Source organism: Fundulus heteroclitus, chromosome 20 (assembly GCF_011125445.2).
Source record: "Fundulus heteroclitus isolate FHET01 chromosome 20, MU-UCD_Fhet_4.1, whole genome shotgun sequence".
NCBI classification, from domain to species: domain Eukaryota; kingdom Metazoa; phylum Chordata; class Actinopteri; order Cyprinodontiformes; family Fundulidae; genus Fundulus; species Fundulus heteroclitus.
The window spans coordinates 42,543,601-42,549,331 of record NC_046380.1 but is presented as its reverse complement, the minus strand read 5'-3'; the positions used below and the strand labels follow the sequence as shown (position 1 = coordinate 42,549,331).

Genomic DNA, 5,731 nt, shown 5'->3' with positions numbered 1-5,731 from the left:
CCCCGTACCCAGTGGCCCGCACCTCCTCCAGGCCCCGACTCCGTGCCGCGATCGGAGATCGGGGGTGTGCAAAAGACCCCCGATCCTCCCTACGCCCGCTCAGATGTTGTGTTGTTGCATGTTGTTCTCAGGTGTTTTAAAAACTGGGAGCACCGAAGGGGGTGCACGGCACAGCCACCCCCCCTCCGTAAGGGAGCTGGTGCCAGCGCCCCCCCCTCAAGCAACTACCCAGAAGAACCCTCAATGTCTAAATGCGAGAGGGGGTGAAGGGAGCCGCCCAGGGCGAGGCTCACACAACATAAGCCCCCCCCCAGACGTCTTCCCCCCCACCCCCCCCCATATCGTGGCCTACATGGATGTGCGTTGTGAAAATGTTTGGAGTGGAAGTGTCTAAAATGCATGATAAAATTGGGGAGAGGGACGTCACCAAAAGGTGGCAACCTCCAGTAACGCCCTCTCCCCAAGGACCTACATGTGTGGCGGCGTGATGGAGCAGGCAGAGGGAGGAGTCCGGGGATGGGGAGCAAAGGACTGGGGAGCCAACCCAGGGAGCCAGCTCCCCTACTGACTCCAATAGGCACCCCCGCTCCCCGAAAGCCCCACCCGGAGAAAGGGGCCCCTCCAGCGGCACCACCATAGCCCGGGGGCTGGGGAGAGGCCGCAGGGCCTGCCAGCCAACTACCCACCAGGACCAACACCTCTACCTCCCCCAGCCCACCCCCCATGCCTACTGTATTTACCCCCCCCCAAAAAAAAAAAAAAAAAAAAAAAAATTATTAATAATAATAATAATAATAATATATAATTAAATAAATAAATTAATAAGATTGGGGACCCTGGCCAGCCAGCCCGCACGAGCCATCCCAAACCCCACCCCCCAGGTGAGACCCGCACCGGGAGACTACACAGACCAGGACCGGGACAGGGGGCCGGACACAAGCCCACCAGAACGTCCACCAACCCCCCCCCCCCCCCCCCCCCCCCCCCCCCACACCACCCGTAGATTTAAACCCTCCCCAACACTATACATACATTCGACACTAGACATCCAGGCTGGGTAAGTCACTACTCCCCCTCCCTCCCCTCCCCCCACTAGCAGAATGCCAACCCAAAGAAGGGGAAGAGCATCTGCCCTGAGATGTTAATGACCATGCCCCCCTACCAGCTCAACAGGCCCTGAGGACCCCCACACTTTTCTCTGCTTAAAGTCAAAGATTTAGTTTGGACTGGAGCTCACTCTGATTGGTTCTGTTCCTTGTTAATGAGCTAACTGGACTGTTTAGTCCCTCTCCCATATTCATAGTGATTGAATCAAATCCAACATGGAACCAACTGGACTTTCTTTCTTTGTTCCTGAACCGTTTTGTCTTCGTATCTGAAAGTCTTCCTCAGTTTTAGTGACTGAAGAGTTTCAGTTCTTCTCAGCTGGAGCTGGAACAATCACTGGGATCAGAACCAGAGACTTGGTGTTGTTCCCTCACAGGAGTTTAGAGCTGCAGCTGTTCTTCAGCTCTTAAATATCTCAATGGATTTATTACATTTCAGTTGAACTTCAGACAAGTTAGCAGAACTGCAGCAACTCATTAAAATGGGTCCAGAAATGCTCTGGTCTAAATGCTTCTCTAGATTTTTCTTCAACAGCTTTATTGTTACTTTGGGAAACTAATCAAATCCTGATTTCACTGCAAGGAATCATGTTGTGATCTTTTAGCCAATCACCACCCCTAGTATGGACCGGTCTCCTCAGTCGGGGTCTGAGGTTCTGGAAATGACCCGTTACATTTCTTTAAGAGCCAAGAACAGAAACTCAGTTCCTCCCAGTGAGCTCTCAGATGTTCCAGTTCTATCTGCAGACAGAGGTTTGATCCGTTATCTCCAGAAATCAGCTGACCTGTTCTGATGAAAACACCTTCATGTCTTTATGTCTGGAGTGTTGATGCTGATCAGGAGGTTCTGCTGCTTCCTGGCTCCATGTCAGACTAACAGTGGATCACATTTCCACGACCTGCTGGGAAATAGCTGGTAGAGCCAGTCTGACCCATCAAGACTTGGTTCCTGTGTGCGTTGTGAGAGCAGTTCAGCAGGGAAGGAAAGCTTCATCATGTGGTTGGTGGAACCAAGCTGAGCTGAAGTGGAACATCAGAGGTTCTGCTAGTTCTTAGTGGATCAGCAGGAACATTAAACATCTCCAGCTACCTGGATCCTCTGGTTCTCTGCTCACATCCAGATGTCCTTTATGGACCTTTACCTTCTGATTGTCTCTGTGTGGACAGATATAATGTGAGCTCACTGGCTTCCAGGGACCTACAGGATCCATTTTAAAATACTCAGCATCACATCCAGGACAGAACCTTACATGGACACACAGCCACATATCTCAGACCTCCTCCAGGTCCACACCACCTCAGATCTAGTCATCAGAACCTGCTGGATGTCCCACACACTGTCCTGAAGACCTGTGTGGACAGAACCTTCACCTCCACTGTCTCCAAGCTCTGGGTCACTGTCCCCACCAGCATCAGATCTGCTGACAGTGTGGACAGTTTGAAGTCCCAGTTCAAGACCCACTTTTTAAAATGTCTGCTGGGTGGTTCTGGTGGTTCTGGTCTTCATCCTTTTAATTCATCTTCCTCTTTTTAACTTATTTGTATCATGTTCATTTGATGCTCAGTTTTTCTGTTGTAAAACTGGACAACAGTAGAACTCAGTAGAGTGAGAAAAATAGGCCCTGATGTCCTCCAGTAGCCTAAGCCTATAGCAGCATAACTATAGGGGTAGCTCAGGGTAACATGAGCCACTCTAACTATAAGCTTTGTCAAAAAGGAAAGTTTTAAAATTAGTCTTAAAAGTAGACAGGGTGTCTGCCTCACGGACCAAAACTGGGAGTTGGTTCCACAGGAGAGGAGCCTGATAGCTAAAGGATCTTCCTCCCATTCTACTTTTAGAGACTCTAGGAACCACCAGCAGACCTGCACTCTGAAAGCGAAGTGCTCTGTTAGGAACATACGGGGTAATCAGAGCTCTGATGTATGATGGAGCTTGATTATTAAGGGCTTTATACCTTATAAGAAGAATTTTAAATTCTATTCTTGATTTAACAGGAAGCCAAGCTAAAATAGGAGAAATATGACCCCTCTTGTTGATTTTCATCAGAACTCTTGCTGCAGCATTTTGGATCAGCTGAAGACTTTGAACTGCATTTTGTGGACTTCCTGATAGTAAAGAATTACAATAGTCCAGCCTTGAAGTAACAAATGCATGGACTAGTTTTTCAGCATCACCCCTGGACAGAATGTTTCTAATTTTGGCGATATTCCTGAGGTGAAAAAAAAAGGAAATTTAATATGGGATTTAAATGACATGTCTCGATCAAAAATAACACAAAGATCTTTTACTTTATAACCAGAGGCCAAGTTAATGCCATCCAGATTAAGAAGTTTATTTTTGAGGACTCTGGTCCAAAGATTACAACTTCTGTCTTGTCAGAATTTAAATGCAGGAAATTTAAAACCAGCTTTTGATGTCATGCAGACATGACTGCAGTCGAAGTAATTGATTGGATTCATCAGGATTTATGGATAAATATAGCTGAGTGTCATCAGCATAACAGTGGAAATTAATCCCATGCTGTCTGATAATTTTGCCAGTCAGAAGCATATATATAGTAAATAGAATTGGTCCAAGGACTAAACCCTGTGGTACTCCACAAGTGACCCTAGAGTTTGAGGAAGATTTATTATTAACATGAACAAACTGGAATCTGTCGGATAGATAAGATTTAAACCAGCCTAATGCTTTCCCCTTAATCCCTACAGTATGCTCAAGTCTTTGTAGAGAATATTGTGATCAACTGTATCAAATGCAGCACTGAGGTCTAACAGGACAAGTATAGACACAAGTCAATTATCTGAGGCCATGAGAATATCATTAGTGACCTTCACCAGAGCTGTTTCAGTGCTATGATGAGCTCTGAAGCCTGACTGAAACTCTTCAAGTAGGTCATTGCTTTGTAAATGTTCACAAAGTTGATTAGCAACTACTTTCTCAAGAATTTTAGACAAGAAAAGAAGATTAGATATAGGTCTGTAATTTACTACATCTTGATCAAGAGATGGTTTCTTAAGTAAAGGTTTAATAACAGTCACTTTAATAGACAGGATAGATTAATCATGTCTAAAATAGAGCCACTGATCAAAGGGAATTCCTCTTTCAACAACTTGGTTGGGATTGGGTCCAACATACAGGTAGAAGGTTTAGATGAAGCTAAAATTTTAGATAGCTCAGAAAGCTCTACTGCTTCTAAACAGTTCAAACACTGTGCAGGTTCTAAAGATTCCTCCAACACTGCCTCACTTACTGAGGATGAGGTAATCATGTTTGGGAGGATGCTAATTTTTTTTTTTAATGGAATCAATTTTATTTATGGAAAATCCCATAAAGTCATTACTGCTAAGATCTAAGGGAATGAATTGAGTGAGAAGGACTTTCTCTACTTGAAAACGAAGCTGGCCTCTACTCATCCTCACTCTCATTACTTCAAAAGCGGAGTCATAGGAAGTGGACTGGCCATTCTTTCCAAACACTGAATCCATGACACGTTCCTTTATCGCTACTCTTTGAACAGTTACCCTTACATGGCTCACCATGGGGACTGGTTTGGAGGCAAAGCCGTTGGGATGGCCATTCTGAATCTGGCGGGCCTGACAGCAAACGTCTATGTCACACACCTGTTAGCAAAGTACCGCAGAGAGAAGGAGTCTTACCTGTCCTACAGAGTGGTCCAGGCCTGGGAGCCGCAGCAGTTCATCCGCCATACGTCTACAGGAGCAGATATAGTCATTGTGGGAGGTGACATCAACATGCGCCCTCAAGACCTCGGCTGCAGACTACTGATGTCTTACACTGGACTGAGGGACTCTTATGTAGAAACAGCTAAATTTGATGGGTGTGAAAATGGTATGACTTCAACTGCAGACAACCTTTTCATCAGTAAACATGAGCTCCTCCACTTTGAAAAAGATATTTTGGTCGACTACATCTTGTTCAAGGGTTCCTCCAAAGCCGCCGTTTATTGTGATTTCATGTCCACCACCAAAGGCTCCGTTCCTGGCCATCTTCTCCCATATTCTGATCAGGAGGCTCTCACTGCCGAGTTACGGCTAGAATCTCACATTCCAGCTCAGACTGGAAGTGACAAGACTCAGGACAGTCCCTCAGAGAAGCTAGCTGAGCTGGTTGACACTCTAACCGAGGAACGCACAGAAGTCAAAATGGGCTTGCACTGTGCTGAGAGGATGCGCTACACCGCTGCACACACTGGATTGATGGGCTTGGCTCTGCTCTTCCTGGAGCTGGCCATAGCAGCGGTTCCCTGCTTCGGTCTGGGAGCCCAGCAACCTTTCCCTCGTATATCCTTCTACCTGCTGGCCGCCCTGTGCTTCTCTACCCTGTTGATTGCCTCCCTGCTGTACATCTTTTATACCATGGAGCTGAAGTCTCTCATAGGGGCAGAAGGCTGGCTGTAGGTTGTCTCAGAGGTTTCCCTATGGCTCAGCCTCACAATGTTCCACAAAGGTCCCCAGAGGGACAACAGCCCAGTGCATTAGATCCAGAGGAATAACTATAAGTTATAAGTTATGCTATAAGTAGAAGCTTATAGAAAAATTTCTTTGAAGTCAGCTTTAGTCTGCTCCTCTAAATATGCTTTTGATTTTAAGAATAAGGCCTCAGA

The 5,731-nt window shown here is 46.2% G+C and overlaps 1 pseudogene; it reads left to right on the top strand.

Moving 5' to 3' along the window:
• The window catches only part of LOC118567276, a 12,549-nt pseudogene extending 6,929 nt beyond the window's left edge, over positions 1–5,620 (top strand).
• Positions 5,621–5,731: the final 111 nt, after the last annotated feature.